This window comes from Aythya ferina (genome assembly GCF_964211825.1).
Source record: "Aythya ferina genome assembly, chromosome: Z".
In the NCBI taxonomy this organism is placed as follows: domain Eukaryota; kingdom Metazoa; phylum Chordata; class Aves; order Anseriformes; family Anatidae; genus Aythya; species Aythya ferina.
The window spans coordinates 37,867,526-37,886,675 of NC_140299.1; the positions used below are offsets into that span (position 1 = coordinate 37,867,526).

At 39.4% G+C, this 19,150-nt stretch overlaps 1 long non-coding RNA gene across 1 annotated transcript; it reads left to right on the forward strand.

Annotated features, from left to right (window-relative positions):
* The first annotated feature begins 2,469 nt into the window (after positions 1-2,469).
* Positions 2,470-9,219, forward strand: LOC311427509. Its single transcript, XR_014687392.1, has 2 exons — positions 2,470-2,630; positions 9,109-9,219. It is a non-coding gene; the product is annotated as an uncharacterized lncRNA (long non-coding RNA).
* The last annotated feature ends 9,931 nt before the right edge of the window (positions 9,220-19,150 follow it).

Here is a 19,150-nt window from a genome sequence, read left to right on the forward strand (position 1 = left end):
GCCCGACAGCGCCGAGGGCCAGGAGAAATGGCAGCCGCGCCGGCCCGGTGCCCCGCCGCCCCCCGGGGGCCCGCAGCCCCCGCCGTCCCCTGCCCGGGGGCTCCCCCCTCGGTCCCGCCGGGCCGGGCCGGGCCGGGAGGCTGCCGCCCCGCCAGCAGGGCCGCGTCGAGGTGCGAGGCCTGCGGCGAGGCCTCCCGACTGCTGGCGGCCGCGGGGCCCCCCCGGCCGTGCCCCCGCCGGTGCCGGCGCTGGGGAGCCCGGGCGACCCCGCACGGCTCGGCCCCGGGGCTGCGGGAGCGCGGCGCGGGCAGCCCCGGGGCTGCCTCTCCCGCCCGGTCCCTCTCGGGGGTACGTCCGCCGCCCCCGGTCGGCGGGCACAATTTGGGGTTGGGGCGGGACGGGGTCCGGGGGGGTGGCGGGTGGGGAAGGTGGCGCAGGCCGGTGGGGTGGGGTGGGGTGTGAGGAAGCCACGTCTGCACCGGCCCGGGCTGTGTGGGTTGTCGGGCCGAGCCGGGGAGCCGCCGCCGCGGCGGCTCGGAGCCACCCACGGGTCTCTTTGTTGCTGGAAAGTTAGAGCGAGTCTTGGTGAAACGCGGCGCTGACAGACCTGCTGTGAGGGCTCGCTGCCGTTTGTGAAGGGTTTAGAACGTGAAGAGTGCCAGTAGCCTTTTGAGGTATTGGTGGGTCCCTCTGGTTTTTGTTTTCTCTGAGGAGCCTAAGGTGTTCTACAAAGGCAGCCATCGTTCTCCTTATCACCGGGTCCTGAAATGTGAAAACTTACATGTTTTGCAGAAAATCATACAGTATCATGGTGTGCCTTTTCCCCTCCCCAAAGACCTGTGCCCCTACCTTCAAAAACGTTGTTTTCCTAATAAAGTAGAAATAAAAGACAAACAACCAATACCATGCGTTCCACTTTAAACTGTTACTGGCTGTAAGATCATTTTCATAGAATCACTGAGGTTGGAAAAGACCTCCAAGATCATTTGTTTCAACCATCACCCTACTACCAATGTCACCTACTAAACCAAGTCCCTAAGCACTACGTCCAACCTTTCCTTGAACACCCCCAGGGATGGTGACTCCACCACCTCCCTGGGCAACCCATTCCAGTGCCTGACTGCTCTTTCTGACAAGAAATGTCTCCTCATTGCCAACCTGAACATCCCCTGGTGCAACTCGAGGCCATTCCCTCTACTCCTATCACTAGTTACCTGTGAGAAGAGGCCAATCCCCAGCTCCCCACACCTTCCTTTCATGTAGTTCTAGGGAGACCTTGTTGAAGGTTGCCCCTGAGCCTCCTTTTCCAGAATAAAAAACCTCCTACCATATCTTCTAATTTCTTTTAAAGGGGAGAAAATGGGAAAACTCATTTTCTGCTTTCCCGTTTATTCCAAGTATGCAAAATTAATTTGCCAGTTCTTGCTAGCTTTTCCTTGTTAGTATGTTTTCCTGTAGTTTGCATTATCATTTGTTTAATGTATTACAACATCCTATTTACTCCTGTTAATAGTTTCAAGACCTTGACATTTTCAAGACCTTATAGTTCTCAAGACCTGGGACATATGTTCCCCAGGATTTCAAAGGTAATGGCCTTTGTTTTACGAATCATGCTTCTAGCACAACATTCATTAGATTCAGTAGCAGCAGTGTTAGGCCCATACTGTTACATCTTGCAGCAAATATAAATATATGTTTATTGAATATGACATTAAATATCCTCTAGCAATTAGCCCTCCTTATTGATTGGTTCAATGGCAATATATACAAGTCAGTTCTCTTCCTGTATCTCAACTGTTTAAAGTGTATTTAATCACGAATAGCCATCTTACTAAGCATGAAGCAATCTGTGGATCACAAAACCTGGACATTTTTCAGATTTTGTATGTTTTATTTTAAAATTATACACTAAAAATCTATTTTCTGATTTTTCCCTGTGAATTTTGTTGAAATTTGTGAAAATTGTGAAATTGCTTTGATGCCTTGTTTCCTGACATAGATCTGCTTGCCTTTTTTTTTTTTTTTTTTTTTTCTTATTTTTTTTTCTTTTTTTGTCTGGTACAAGAGGCACAAACTATAAGCAAAAAAATAAAGCCTTTCTGTCATTCCAGTATCTACTTCCAGTTTTATGTGACAGAGTATCTCATACACCAGCACCAAAGTTGTTAGGAGTTGATAGACTTGATAAAAACACCATTATTTTCCTGAGAACAAATGGGTCCAAGCATCTCTTCACGACGCTGCTTTGAATGGTATAGCCTAAGAAAAAGTTTTACAAAGTTATGCTATACCTTAAAAAAGCCTTTGAAGGAGTGACATAGTCCTCAGATACACTTTCTATATGAGCAGGGCCCTCTTTGCTGAGCCTCCTGAAGCAGCTGGCAACCCAAATGTGGGAGCATCTGCACATTGGTCATAATACGGTGTATTATTACTTTCCAACATTTTTCTGTTTGAGTTTCACAGATCAGTGCTCCAGAGATGTGTTAGTCACCCTCAGGTCATAATTAAGATGGAAAACACCATTCAAAGCAAGAGACAGCCCAAAGTCCTCCAAGAAGTTCTGCAAGCCGACATGCTGGCTCCTGAAGACGTTACAGAACAGCGAACTACTTCAGAAGGAACTGGGGGTAAACACTCATCAGATTTCGGAGTGAGAGATCACAGAGCATTGTAGATGAAAATACTCTTCAGAGAAGAGAGTAGAAATCTTCAAGGGGTAGAGATTGTGTCACAGAGTGATTTAGAGTTTGCCTTAGAAACAGGGATACTTTTGGAATCTAAAAGTGCATTAAGATTTCCTTGTTTTCAGCCATAACTGGTTTCACTAACAGTGCAGCTGGGTCACTTGACACTAGCCATCACATGATCCAATTTGCTGATAGACAGTTGTTTGATCTGCAGTTTTCCATGCTTCAGGGTTGCCCTTGATTTTATTTACTTTTAACTTCGGCTGTTTTAAAAAGAATAATAGTTGTTTACATAAAACACTGCATTTGCACATGATGTAATAATACTAGCAGCTTTTCCTTGGCAAATACCTGTCTCCTTATATTTTGAAACAGGATGTGATCCCTGTTTTGAGTACATCACTGTTCTCATGAAAAGCCACCAATGTATGGCCAAATTCTAAGTGACGGTTTTCACCAGTATGTTAGACACTTTTCTGAGTTCAGGAGCCAATACCTCAAGTTTATCACCCTCACCATTCCTGGTGTGTAGGCTGTAGGGTCTGTGCAGTCCACAGTAAAGCATAGTTTTTATGGAGCAGTTGCTATTCCCATTCCTTCTTGGTCAGTGTGGGAGTGAGCACAGTAACAGACAGCAGTCTTTAATGACCCTTATGGCAATGCAGAGGAGGAAAGCCTCCTGCCCTGAATGTAGATGAGACGAGGAACAGAGGGTGAAGATAAAGAGTCTGGGACAGGAGAAAGGGACAGAAAGAAATTGGGAAGGGGATTTGCAGAGGAGTTCTCTGCACAGGGTATGCTCTAACCCATACCTTGCATTTCCCTGAGCAATTTAATGTCACAAGTTCAGTGTTTCAGGAAAGAAAATAAAGGCTGGGTTCCTACTTGGGGACATAAGTGAGATGCTGTCTGTTAGTAGTGAGAAAAGAGAATTTGGGTCTTGACATTGGAATAGGCATGAGTCTGGGCTTTTGCTGATCAGTGATGGTTAGACTGATGCTGTTACGTGATCAGCAGAGACCTTCTTTATTCAATTACCATATGGATTTCATTTTATTTTTATGAATAAGGCTGCATTGCATATTTTTCCATTCTGTTCACCCCATGCTTTCTGCTACCTTTCCTTCTTTGACTGTGTTTATTGTCTTTTTGATGGTTTGGCTCCCACCTCATTCTAGTTCTGACCTTACTGGCAGGCATACTTTGAAAAGATGATAGCTTTAGTAGAAAAACTATCTGAAGAAAGTCCAAATGCCTGTACTCATGCCTGTGCCAGCACACTTACGTTTGCCATCTTCCCATTTGTGCAGCCCTCTTTGGGCTGAAATCTAAACTGTATCATTAAAATCATGTTAACAAAACTTACATCATTCTTTTTTTTTTCCCTCTTTTTTTTTTTTTGGTGTTGTTTTGTTTAATTCAGATATCTCGTTGGCAGTGCAAACAGCTTTACTAGCTTTTCTGGGAAACCATAGTGCATAGTTAGGATAAATGGCTAAGGCATGGAGAGAAAGAAAGAAAGGATAGTGGAAGGAAGGAATCTTTTTCAAGTGGCTTGATCCAGCATCCTGTGACATGAAATCTGGAGTTCTTTTCAGAACTACATATTTTCCCTTTCCATCTCCTCATCGGACTGTAAAGTTTGAAGTATAGGATCACAAGTACATGCAAAAAATAACCATCAAAGTGACACTTATAATGTGAGGCTCTGAATTCTATCTGTGGAAGTTACCTTGAGCCCCTTTCATTTAGTGGTGGAAAGAGCGTTTATCTGAAGTGACTCATCTGGGAGAATTCATCCACATAGAAGAAGTTCATTATGATTTTTTTTGTTTTGCTGTGTTTTTAAACCAAGTTCATTTGAGTTAACATTCCAGTTAACTTGTTTCTCAATCTTTCCCTGAGTCAGAATTATTATGGCAACACTTATCTGTTAAACTGACTCAGCTGTACTGTAGGTAGATAGAGAATTTTTCTCTTATCATTCCATCATAGAAAGCAGCAAGTCAAAAAGCATAATTCATTTCACTGTTCTTTTCTTAGATCAATATGTTGTTGTTATTGTATGTCAGAGGTCATATTCCTGTTAAAAAGAGTGGTCCAGTGGCAAGTGAAGATCTACTCCAATGTTCAAACTGGAAACATTATAAAAAAAACAGTAGGTATTTGTCCTTAATTGAAGAGAGAAACATAGTATTTCCTGTGTCTTGCAGGATGGCCTACCCTCATTTCCAGAGCTCTAGTTGGGCTAGCTCTGTTTGTGTCTGAACCCCGCTATCATAGACCCCTCACCAGGAGAGATGGCATTAGCTGCTTCACATAAATATCTGGTACCTTCTTTCAGTGTGGGATTGTTTGCTTAGTTCTTGCTCCTTTTTCTTTGTTCAAGTGCTTCCATGAGACTCATCTTGTCATGATATTCATATTCATGCCTAAAAAACTAAGTACATGATGATGGAGGGATTATACTTAATCTTCATTGCCCTCTTCTTGTTGCTTGAAGAAGTCATGTCTTTAATCTGTAAAAGAATCTGAGCACCTTTTCCACTAACTAATGTGTAGAAATACTAGTTTTAGAGCATCTCTTTCAACTTGGGACTCTCCACTAGTCCTGGTAAAACTCCTGTGAATTATATTCCTGACATTTCTTTGCATAGAACTTCAGTACAATTGCTGGGCCTTGAAATAAAAAGAGCTTCTTTACTAAAATCTGTGTCTGTCAAGAGATGCATCTTCAAAGTGTTGAATGTATTAATGGGGAAGGAAACAGAAAGATCACAAATCTATCATTTTGAGGTACGGCAAGTTTTTGCACACTCTGTGTTCCAGACAAGAAAGAAGTTGGGTACAGGTATCTTAAGACATATAACCTCTAGTTACTGTGGTTGAATAATCCTGAATTAATCCTGCAATAATTCTGTCTTCAGGAAGTGGAAGGTCGCAGCTGTGAAACATCCTTTTGTCTTAAGATACTGTTCAGAAACTTTCTTGCTCTTGACTAGTGAAGAAGCCGAATGGTTTACTGAAATAGAAGGGTACTGTGACCACATATAGAACTGAATATTCTCTTCCCTGTTGCATAGTAGTTGTCAAGCCAATGCCAAGAATGCAAAAATGAAAGTTTTTGAAAGAATAAATTCATTATTTATTTTTAAACAAAATTGGGAAATGATTCATCTCTCTCTGATAAGTCCTATCAGATTTGAAGTCTGGAAGAGGAGGTGGAGGACAGAAATGCAGGCTCCCATTAAGAATAGCCCAGCTACAAAGAGAAATGCTGGGAGTGCAGTGTTTTTCTCAAGGTGATGACACTGTTCACTTACCTCAGATAATCATTTTGCTATATGGATTCCTTAAGGAGACAATTCTGGCATTTCTGTGATAATGGATGCAGAAGTTGCACTTATCTGCAGACAACTCTGTGCTCCATATGCTGAAGGCGGAGGTGCTCTGACAGTTTCTGTCAGAGCCTCTTTGGTGTTCTTTGATTTGGCACAAAGGACAAAGTAATCCATGGATGAGAGCTCTTTCCTCTCCCAAATTCTCTTTCACATCCTTTTCTTTAAATAGTCTTTGGTCCTTTCTTCAGCCCATCTGCCTTTTCTTCTTTGCTCATCTTTCTGCTGTTGTGAAGATTTTCTCTCTCCTCTTTGTCCATCTCATCGTTTCTCTATTCTTACCAAGACAGGTGTTCTCTGTGTCCTACTTTCAGGATGTTATTCTCTGTGCTTGACTGTGTTTATCATGAAAAACAAGAGCTATATTTTTCATCAATGATAATGACCATGATGTTCTATTGTATCTCATACAGTATTGCTGAGAGATCCTCACTTGAGGTATCATATCTTTGTGATAGATAAGAGCCTAATGCTCCGGAACAGGTTGTCCATGTTCAAAGTACAGAGTCCTGCAGGAGCAATAAATGGCAGCTCTGAATTATAAGTTACCCCAGTGGTGAGTCTTCAACACAGTAATGCGTAACCTAGTACTGGAGGAAGCAACCCATGAAAGGAGAACAGGAATTTAGATGAGTTAACTGCTCAGTAATTTGGACAACTCATTTATCCCAGAAGGTTCTGGGAATATTGCATATGACTGTTAATCTCCTATGTGTCCATTTGTCCTCAGCTGTGCATTTATAGTCTGAAAGGTCATTGCTGGAGAATAATAACTAATGAAGGAAACAAACATGTTTATAGCCAAAAGCATCATCTGCATCTTAAGTCTAGCCAAGTTCTTAAACATTTGTCTGCAAATCATTTTTGTGGGATTTTAGTTTCTGCTATATTTTATTATATAGCAAGAGAGAAGGAAACAGTAAAGAGAAAAGATAAGGAAATAACGGAAGAAGGAATTAATAAAATAAAATAATTAATTACCAAAATGAGAGTTAGGAAAGTTAAGCCCCTGGTCATAGTTAAGGCCAAAATAGACATTTTATTATAACTGATAAGAATACTATGCAACTTTACTATGTGGGCAATATATGATTTACAATCTCCCTAAGTATTCATTTCCTTGCTGTTAAATGCCCCAGCTTTGTAAATGATGTGATACTGACAATAAAGTACATTTTCTTGAGGGCTTAACTGTTTTTAAAAATGAAAGTGATTTTGGTCAGGATTTATATTGTGCGTGATGCAAAAGACAGTTTTTGCCACCTTTCTCTTCTGTTAGGAAATTAAACTCCCACCGTTCATGAGGAAATTAGATTGCTCCCGGAAAGGTTTCACTCATTCTGGAAGAAATATAAAACACTGGTTCTAAATTACATCAAGTTCTTCCATTCCTATTCGCACTCTTTCTTCCCTTCTGTCTCAGTCTTACCTCCCCTCTATCTGTTCTTTGTTGATTGCTCAGCTGGATAACTCGGAGCCAAATATTTGTAGTTTTAAATTTTTAATTCAGTAACTGAGCATTTACAGAGCAAATGAAGAAAGTGAGAACATTTGCCAAGATACCTGTTCAAAGTCTGGCACTTCTCTGTGGCCTTTTGCATTTACATCAGTTTTCCCCATGCTTTAAAATGCACATTAATCCATTAAATAAATATGGTGCAGGGGCCAGTTTAATATATGGTATTTGTATTTTTAATTGTTAACAGTTAAAACAAAACAAAATCAACAACAAAACTTTCAGAATCATCATTAAAAAGAAAAGAGCATGGATGCAGAGCTACCCTGGAAGTGATGTTTGCGCATTGGAAAGCTTTATCCTTCCTGTATTCTGAAGAATTACTTCCTCAGTGTACATGTACCACATAATTATTTGCTGAAGAAGGATTTGTTTTGATGCAGGAAAGGATTTGTTTTAGTCAGTTCTGAAGGTCAGTAGCCCTGAACTTCAATATTCACAATGTAAGACATGTATCTACAGTGAATAGATTATCATTCAGATCCGGTCCACCAGTTCATTATTTTCTGTGAACCTTTCATGAGAGTCTCATGAATGCAACATAATTGTGATCACAGATACAAACACAATGTGAATGTGACATTTAAAAGTTACATGAAGCTCTACTCAGAAAATAAATCTTATTTATTTATTTATTTATTTATTTATTTCTGGGAATGGTGCCTTGGGCACGGCCTGTGTGACCCAGAGAGAAAACAGCTTAAAATGTTCATGCTAGCTCTCCCTGAGAGAGGAAAAAGACTGGGCTTTCTCAAGACCTCCTTCTGACCAGCAGAGTCACACTTGTAGCATCAGAGACGGAAACAATACCCTCTGATTTACATGATCAGTTAAAACTTGCCAGCACAGATGGATTTTGGTATATCCTGTGTCAGTTAGTTCACTTTTTACTTCATCTATCCACCAATAAAGTAAACAAAGCCAGAGCAAACATAATCACTCCCAGTATTCAAATAATGAATAAGATATGACAATTTAAATATATATATATATTTGTTGTTGTTGTTGTTAGACATTGAATAAAAAGAAAAAGGGACTGTATTCTCAATCCTGTTAATTCCAGTGAAGCAGAGGAATCCAGTGACATGCAACAGACTCCTAAAGCCAGTGTCCTGTACTTGCTTAGGCAATTTATATTTCAAGTTACTTGTTCAGCTCTAATTCTGGCCTATTTTCTGATCAGGTTTGCAGCTGTTTATCACTCTCTGTTGTCATCAGAGGAAATACTCCAGCTTTACGTTAGAGTAACAGAGAGTTGAATCCAGCTCACTGAATCAGTATGGTATGTTTCCAGCATAATTGGGTGAGGGCACTGACTCTGATCACGCAACTGTACAATGCCAGCTGAATATCTGTGGGCTGGGTCCCAATGTGCATTCATTCCTGATTTGGAATGTCTGGAAGCACAGACAAATTTTGTTAACTTGGCTGTGAAATGGTCTCAAGATGACAAAGATGATGCAACCATTTCTGAGTAATATTGTTACTGTTTCTTTGGCTACAGGAAATGATGCTTGAACACTGCTGCATGCGCTAGGAAAACAAGAATTCCTCCTCCAACAGAACACACTTTGTTCAGCACCAGTAATATCACAGGTGAGAACCAAACGGAAAACCTTTCAACATAAACAAAGAAAACAATATAACACAACTGGAAAGCTTTTCATCTCTAGTGTCACACGGAGATACTGTCAGGATGAGAAGTTAACACATGGAAGCCAGCTGTAGCAACTAAATGTCTCAAGGAAACTTGTTCTTACATAATGAAATCCATTCACAAGGAATATCACAGAAAGTTGGAGTGACCTGATAAAAGTCAGAAGAGATTACCAGATTTATTCTTGGAAAGGCAAGAAAGTAAAGCTCAAAGCCTGACAGACTCTGAAAATGATGAAAATGTGACTGTTAATTCAAAAGTTTTATTTCCAGATGTTCAAAAAACTGATTTTTAAAGACAGCATGTTGCATAACATGTTGGAAAACCACCTGTAAGTGTTCATAAAACAAACTAAGAAAAAATCAGACAAACAGTTATGTTCAGAAATATAGCAGGATTTGCCATGAAAAACTAAAATTATCTGGGCAGGGCTCTGGCTTTGCCATGAACTCATTATTAAGAAAACCATGCTGCTCTGCTGCCCCTGGAGCAGCCAGGGAAACTAATTTGAGAAAATGGTGACTTACAGAAAGAGGTTATTATACTGAGTTTATACCAAGTGTATAGTACCTCAGTGCAACAGTGCAGGTAAGTACAAGACGTATTTGATATGTGGTATGACATTGCTCCTTGCCCCTTCTCACCGGTGTGCATTGTCAAGAAGGCCATGGAAACAGCAAGGGGCAATGTGGGATCATCTCATAACGTGGTGTTTATTAGAGGAGCAGCCTCTCATACCTGCTAGGCTTGCCTGTGTGAGACTATGTATTGCAAACATAACTAATATTTTCCTGCTGCTGCTGAACCTCTAGTTGTTATAATGTGTTGGAAGTTCTAGCTAACATTATTCATTCCATTTATCTGAATAGATAGAAGCTAGAATTAGATGAAGTGCTTGTTGTACTTTAGAAATGACAAGTTAAAAGCTTACGCTACCCTTCCCAAATGTTAACAGTAAACTGATGTCCTTAATTGGATGTCAAAGTAGCATAAATGTTTAAATCATTTGAAGCCCTTAATAGAGCCTAATTAAAGGTAAAATCATGGTTCTATGCATTTCACATGGGCTTTTGCTCAGGTCAAGTAAAATTCAGATCTGAACTCCAACTTTTAGGAAGCCCATAATAAAATGAGTCTCATTAATGTCAAATGGTTTTTAATCAGGTCCCAAATCAAGCAGTTTGACATTAATGAGACTCATTTTATTAAGGACTTTTAAAATCAGGCCCATACACAGACACAGGTTGAGTTAACAAAGTCTACACGTGTGTAATGCATTTGTCTATGAATCCTGTGCTGTTTGCGCAGTTGGTCTGCATAGCACATGATAAGGAGACACTGAAGACTGACCTTTAAACTTCATTGATTTTACTGCAAACCTCCTTAATTTTTTTCTTTATCTTATAATGGTTGCTTTATTTTATACTAGCTGCAAATTCTCTTAAAAGTCAGACACGGGTCCCCAGGTTGTGAAGATGTAAAACTGCCTATATTACACATTTCTTGCTAGTCTCATAAGGAGAATGAGCAGTGAAATTTGAACCTTCTTGGATCTGTTTCTTCCAGCAAGAAAAAACAAAAGGGCTGTACTGTGCTGGAGATTTTGACAACGTGAGTGCAGCAGCGTATTGTAAGACCTTCATAATTAGAATAGTCTTTCCACATTTGGATGCGGATGTATCCCTATCTGTGATTGAGGGGAAAAGTCTGCATAACATGCTCACACTTGTAAGAAATATATTTTTGCACAATTAGAACTAACAATTGCTAAACACAATTCTGCTTAGACTCATACATATCTTCATACACACATATCTTCTATGAATGTCTGCAGGCAAAAATCCATATATTCAAAAGACATTTTTTTTCTTATTTTTTTTTTCTTATTAGAGCAAATTGTTGTTTAAAATGTTTTAAAAACTTAAGTAAAATATTTACTGCTAACTGAGCACTCACATGAAACCAAGTTGTCCCCAGGGAAGAGAAGATATCAGTGCCATCATATTTCCTTCAAGCATATGTTTGGTTTGAAAGTTTAGAATTAAAAAATACTGTTGATATTCCAACAGTTCTTTTCATGTTACTGCATGACCTTTGTTAGGAGTGGTCAATTGACTGACTCCATTATGTTTGTGTGTTTAGCAGATGTTACACAGTAAATTATTTGTTTGTAAAGTTACCTGTATGATTTTGAAGACTGATATTTCTATTTGCTTTACAGACAACTTGAGAGATTTCCTTGATAGCAAATCAGTAAAGCAGGAGTAGAAAGGCATTGCTGCCAAGCCAATAAACCATCTTACAGATGAATGTTAGAGACCTTAATTTTCCTTTCAGTTAAGTATTTAAGGGCAGTTTTCTGGTTTCTAGGCTTTTAAACATTTCTATGTCTGGAGGACAAGAATTATGCTCATAGCTGTGCCTTGCAGGACAGCAGTTTCTTACATCATTCACACAGTGCTTTGAAGGTCAGGCTGTGTAGAGGTGTCTGGTGTGACTGAGGATAAATTTTTGAAAGATGCTCTGTCAGCCTGCAGTAAGTCAGTATGCTTTTTCAGTAAGGAGACCATGCACTGCATGTCTTCATTAGTGACCTGGTTTTAATTTCTGTGGTGGAGCTAAATAAACAGGTGCCTAAGATGAAGAGTGCTTTTTCAACTTTTGCAATGCAGGCTACTCTATATTTGATATTCTCAGTGCTGTTTTCTCTCTGCTTCACAGTTTGGTTCAGTTTTCCACCCTAAGCCACTTTGCAGAGAACAGAGGTATATCAGTGTTTGTAGAGTGTGCCATCCCCTTCCTGCCTGGGAAGCAGGAACAGAGCATGGGGTGCTGTTGTGATGATGACCTTTGGCAAGCTGAGATGCAAAGCACCCGGCAGGAATTTCCTCCAGCACAAAGGTATTTAACAAATTCTCCAATTCCGTGGTGGAACCTAGTCAGTAGGTGGTCCACTTGTCTGACTGCCTTTGCTTATCCTCCTCTTTCACTTAGGGAAGCTGCAGTAAGAGAAGGAAAAACAAAACAAAACAAAACAAAAAAACATTATTAAACTGGAAAGATGTGTGATCTGCATAATTGCTCTAATTGCAGCTATTTCTGCAATGAATAGTCCTGCTGTCAAATTCAACAGTGACTTAGGGAAAAAAATATCTACAAATTCTTTACTATAACATGAAAGACATGAAAAAAACTCTTATGATCATTGCCATTCAGTTTAAAGGGCCAGTGACTAATAAAAAAAGAGGGGAAACAGTGCCATTGTTGAATTATTAAACTAAAGATTAAATTGGCAAGCATAAATAAACAAAATTAAAGTATGCACCTCTCTGGCCTTTTTGAGGTGCACAAATTGGTATTATCAGTCATGCATGACGGAGGTAGTGGTTCATCAGCAGCTGGTATTTTTAACATAATTGTAGCAAATGGTGTTTCAAAAGTAGAGTACTCTATATGTTCTGCTGTCTCAGGACTCCCAAGGAAACAAAGACAGAAAACTACATGAGCTGTTGACAGAAGCAAAATGTCCTTCACAGACCTGAAGGCGGGTTTAAGAGGAAGGAAAGGCAACCAGCCTTAACCCTGACACCAACTTTCTGTGGCCTTGCACTGATCACCCCATGTCTTTTTCTTGACTTCTTTGTCTTTAAAATAGAGCACGCTTACCCATCTCTTTTTAGTGTTGTAACACTTAGTGTCTGGGTGATGCATTTTCTATAGAGGAGTAAAAGATTTATAGGCTTCTTTTAAAATTTGTTGTTGAGACACAAACAGTGTGATAAAACTTCTGCTCATATGTGCAGTTTTATAGACTAGAAACACAATCAAGGTATCCAAATCCAATGCCCACTAAGAAAGAAGTGGCACCTGAGACAGATGTTTGTTACATTCATAAATGTGGCCATAGAGTATGCCCCTTTGGCATATCCTGGCTTGAAAAATGAAGAATGTCCTTCCTATTTTATTTCTACTTCCATTCTGTAGTGTTAGCACAGAAATTATTTTATTTTCATTTCTTCCCTTTGAAAAAATGTGTACCTTACTGTTTGTGGTGGGTTGACCCTAGCCAACAACAAAGCACTCGCCAGCTGCTCGTTCACTCCCTCACATCCGGATGGAGGAGAGACTCGTAAGAGCAAATGTGAGAAGGATATAATAGGTCAAGATAAAGAATTTTAATAAATAAAGGGGAAAAAAAATGATATGACAGCATAACAGCACTCACTTAACACCTCCCACAAGCAGGCCAAAGCCCAGCCTGCCTCTGAGCAAAGACTACCTTTCAAAGAAGGCACACGTCTTTTATTGCTAAGCATGATGTTATCTGTCATGAGATACCCCTTTCATCAGCTGGGGTCACTGGTCCATGCTCTACCCTCTCCCAGCCTCTTGCACACCCCCAGCCTCCTTACTCAACGGGGCAGAGTCAGAAACAGGGAATGCCTTGATGCTGCACAGGCACTGCTCAGCAGTAGCTAAAACACGGGTGAATTATCAACATTGTTTTGGCCACAGATCTAAAGCACAATACCATATAGGCTGCTGTGAAGAAATTTAACTCCATTTCAGCCAGACCCTGTACACCGTTGCATCATCTAAAGTATGGTTGTTTGGTTTTGTTTGTTGTGTTTTCTTTGTGTATATGTGTTTATGTTTGTTTGTTAGGTTGTTTGTTTTACTGGGATTTAGACTCATTCTAAAGTTCCAATGTTTTGTCATCTCTCTGTATGTATATGTTGGGTTGAGATGACTTTAAGTGTAGTTCCAGGCACCTCAAACATTGAAAAACAAACGGCATTCAGACTAGAGGTTGTTTCTACATAACCTGAACCAAATCCTTAGATTCAAACATACCAAAGTCAGAAAGGTTATTTGCATATGAGCTTTTTTCCTGATCACCATATTTCATTGTGGAAGTGGGTAAAGTAAAGGAAAACAAGGTTAAATAAAGTCAAAGTCTTGTCCATGTGTAGTGGGAGCAGTCCTTTTAAAAAGTTTGAAAACACAGTGTGATTTTTAATGTTTTTATTTTTGTGAATTTTTGTACTTCCTTGTTTTTTTCCATGGTAGAAAGCTAAAAAGCCTGTTCTGGTGAAGTATCTGTCCTGACTGGAAGCAGAAAGTACTGTAAATGGCACAAGAAAGCATATTCTCTTGACATTTCCTGTCCAGTTTTGCTGGCTGGATATTCAATGCAATCATATTCAAAATGTCAACTGATTTGGCCTTGTTCCATGCCTCTCATCACATCCCTTTTCACATCCTTTATCTTCTGCTCCCTGTTTCTCTATAGGGCACATCTTGGTGCCTGTTTCATACCTTCTCACAGAAAACTTTTCTGTTATGGATATATATATGTATCTATATGTACATACATATATATGTGTATATTCTTCAGTCGAGGTAGCATGGTTAATCAGAATTATTGAGCAGAATGGCTTTGAATATTGGCTACTGATACAGATTCATTTTAGTGTAAGAGCTAATGCAGAACAGGCTGCTATTTTTAGGCATCATTGAAAAAGTACATGCACATGAATGGCTGGTAGAGAATTCATCTATCTTCATTGGGCAGTTTCAGTTGAATCCAGGCACCAAATAAACACATTCAGGAAAAAAATAAAAAAAACCTGCTGGTACTAGGGAAAACTGAAAGCAGAATGTATCACAAATTATAAAAAATAAATAAAGAAAGAAAGAAAAATCTGGGAAAAGAACTGAACTGAGTAGCTGGAAGCAGGTTTAAAAGCCCCTCACATGTTAAATTTTCTGTGAGTGAAGAGGATAACCAAGGGGATTTAAGTTGTAATTCAGTTAAGTTGTAATTCAATTAATTATGATTGCATTCAAAAAAATGGAAGCAACAAGGAAGAAGACAAAAGTTCCCATAATTTCTGACAGTAAATGGGTGCAATAATTCTGATTTTAATCATTTATGTAAGCAGAACATAATACTAAGAAAATTTAGTCTATTTCAAGAGTTATATATTTCTTGGAAAGTTGAAAATGTACACACATATAGATGGTGTAATTTTAAATACTTTAAATGAGATCATCAAGCATGAGATAAATTAACAGGAGCATTCATGATTTCTGTACATAAGGAGGAATTATTTTGAAATTTTGGGTGCTGAGTCCCTTCAGGAGACCAGATTTCAAACATTCCTGACTGCTGGTAAGACACTGAGAGATACCTCCAATTTGTGAAAGAGATGCCCCATATCCAGATGAAAATTATGGAAAGTAGTCGATATTCCAGTAAAGTGCAAAACATAAAGATTGCTGCACAAGAAATATGTAAAGAAAGAGAGAAGGTTACATATACCGCAGATATAGAATCCAGCATTAATGCTATTTGCATTAGCATTGTGGTGTATGAATATGGAGCACACCACAGACACAGACAGTAACAACAGCACCATTAATCCAGAGGATTTTCTCTGAGAGTGTTGAGCAATATGTGAGATGATTGGGCTATTAATTTGAAAGCAATTAAAGTATCTATTAAATTATTTTGGACATTGTTTCTAGCAACAAATTACACAAAAAGCAGTTTTGTTTACACTGAAGGGAACCAGTACCTCTGAAAATAAACAATTAAACTGAAGATTTCCACTGCTAAGCTTCTACTCACTGCAGGCACAGGAGAATAAAATGTTTGGATAGAAAGGAATTTGCAGTGGTACACTGTGCTGAGCCACAGATTGTCAGTAGATTCAAGACCACAGAACTGAGGAGAGAGTTGAGAGCTTCTTATAAAAAATACACAAAACTAAAAAGAGAAAACAATCCCTGTTCCATGATTCATGCTTCTAGAAATCCCCTGCAACTTCAGGTAGAGGATTAAAAGAGGATTTAGTAAGTTTTATTGTTCTGGCACTAGGGTTCTACATCCAGAAATACCTGATTGGAAAACCACCAGATTACCTCCTGTTACAATTTTCATCTGGATCAAACCTGAGTATATGACTACATTTCAGTCAAATTAGCTAAATTCTGTCAAATTAAAGTGTACGTTATACAGTATTGTTTCTGGCTTCTTGCTGACTACAAGAGGACTGCTGATACATGATCTGGCAGAAACTCTGCTAGAACAAAGTTAACTTTTAAATCTTTTTTTCTTTTTTTCTTTCTTTTTTTTTTTTTTTAATATACAAATTTGAATCCACAGAGTGAGTGTATACTAGCTCAACTATTTTGCTTACCAGTCTACAATATTTTAATAATTCATTCTCTTGTGGAAACATGGCTGAGAAATCACAGGGCCAAGAAGAGAAGGTGTTAAAAGACATCAATATTCATCGCTTGTATGTAGATCTCATCACCAAAAAATAAATAAGCAGGAAACAGAATGTTATACTTTACCAGTAGAAAGTTCCAAAAAGGAAGGAGGTACCCAACCCCATATTTATTTGAGTGTTTACTCAGAGAGGCAATAGATGTTACAAAGTGAGTACCCCAAGACCTTGTACAACCAGATGTATGCTCCCAGGAGTATTTCCAGCCTATCTGTAATGTTCCTGCCAGCATTTCAGGGAGCTTAGGTTAATTAAATGCTTTTGTTTGTGTGTTTTGTTGTGTTTTGTTGTGTTTTGTTTTTTAAGTTCAGTTGCTAAGATAAATTGTTGTGTTCACTCTTCCTGTTCATCCTATGCCAGTTATGCTCTAACAACCAACCAACAAGCAAAAAAATGGAGTTTTGTTTTCGATTATTTAAACAGAAATGAGCCTTTCCTGTGGAAGTTGAACATGATGGGAGCTCCAAACTCTGGTAATCAGTGTAGCTGAAGCAAAATCTTTTTCCAAACCTTGTCCGATCAGTAGGAGTGAGTGGGAGAAAAGAGCGTTGGAGTAAGACACTCATCTGTTGCCTCTGCATCATTTGAGTGCAGTTTATACATATCTTTATCTGTATTTATCTGTATCTTTATTCTGATTTAACTGCAGGCTGAGCTGAGTGCCCTTTGTCCCACTACACACCACCTTCCCCTTTCCGTGTTCTTTGTATCAGATCTGACACTGCACACCTACAATGTACAACCTGGTGAGAAGGTAGGACCAATAAACGTGATCTGATGTATGCCATGGCCAAAGACTCATGAGATCCAGCAAGAGACAAGGGAGAATATCATATTTGGTAGCATCACACAGTCAGGTTGGATTGGACATTATATGAAGCAGCATCCTCTGGTATTGTAATTCCACAGATAAATTAAGCTGATGTGACTCACCACTGTTTTGAAAAATAGACTGCTTTCTTCCCATTAGGACTATTTTCTTCTTTCCCTCTTCCTCCTCCTTGAGGTGTCTCTCCTTCCTTCCTTCCTTCCTTCCTTCCTTCCTTCCTTCCTTCCTTCCTTCCTTCCTTCCTTCCTTCCTTCCTTCCTTCCTTCCTTCCTTCCTTCCTTCCTTCCTTCCTTCCTTCCTTCCTTCCTTCCTTCCTTCCTTCCTTCCTTCCTTCCTTCCTTCCTTCCTTCCTTCCTTCCTTCCTTCCTTCCTCTCGTCCTCTCTCTCTTTTTCTCCTCCTTTCTCTCTTCCTCATTTTTCCACTATGTAGCTGAGTGTATTTCAGCCTTAATCAGTTTCCCAATCCACTGCACTGCATGGCCACAGAAGTGCTGTCAGGACCAATTTTGGGACATTAAGATTGGCTTATGCTGATTTAAACTACACAGTTGAGTTAAAGCAACTATCTTAGCCAGGGACAGAGGGAAGAAAAGAAGGCCCAAAAGACTTAATTTTCAGTGATAATTAACATGCTCATTGTAAAATGGTGCCTGTTTCTCACAGATAGGTTCTTCTCAGATAAGCCAGTGAACAGATGGTGTAAGTGCCCATATCATACTGTAAACATAATTTACTGCAATATCTAACTATAAATTATCATGTGTCTACATGTAGACAGCAGAGTTTGTGTGCTTATGAGGTTGATATAAATCTGTCCATTTTGTTTATTTTGTACATTTTTAAATGCTACTCTTTTAAGATTCCAGAAGATGCTGTGGCAGTGAGGACTGTGCCTTTAAGGGCTGAGCTTCTCAGGCAGAGACTGTGGGCAGGAGGCTATGAAGCCCCTTTTGTTATTATGCACAGCCAATTAAAACCAAATAGAAAATAAAGCAGATCCTTTGCAAGAAACTTAAGCCCTTGAATGATCACCACAGGTGTCATCCATCATTTCTAAAGAGCTTGTAGTGTTAAGAGAAGGGAGGAGGCACTGGAAGGGGACAGAGAGCAGGCAGCAAGTTTACCAAAATAAAACTGAGCTGTGATTTGAGGCAAACTAGAAAGAACAGAAACATTTTCTAAGTCACTTGAGCTCTGCTCTTTGATATCTAGACAGAATTTGGTGCAGGAACTTCACTTTCCTCAGCATGGCTGTCTGTAATTGGCTTTTTAGCGATGGCAATGACAAGCAGCTGCAGTAAGAGAGTCATCACGTCCAGCTACTTGGTCCATTGCTTTGTTTGACCAGTCACTTTTGTTCTGTTTCCTCTTTTGTTTCCTTTGAGAGGACAGATGCTACATGTGCGAATATTCTGAGTCCTCCACCGATTTTTCAGTGCATGTGGATAACATCTCCTTAAAAACAGAATGTTATTGGGATTTTTTTTTTCTTTCATTTTGCGTAATAAAAAAAGTTATTTATGCAGGTTTGGAGAAGTAATAAAGAGGTAGTTAAGAGCAACCCAATAATGTTAACTGAAATGTTGATGGAGAAATAACATATCTCCTTACTGTCTTCTTAAAAGCAGATTGGAAGTTGGTGGATTGAATGATACTTTGTTGATTTGACTTCATGTATTTTCTCTAGGCGTTTGTGTATGGCCACCAGTAGGAACAGGGCGAGTAGGCTGGAGAAACCTTTTACCCAACTCAGTATGGCAGA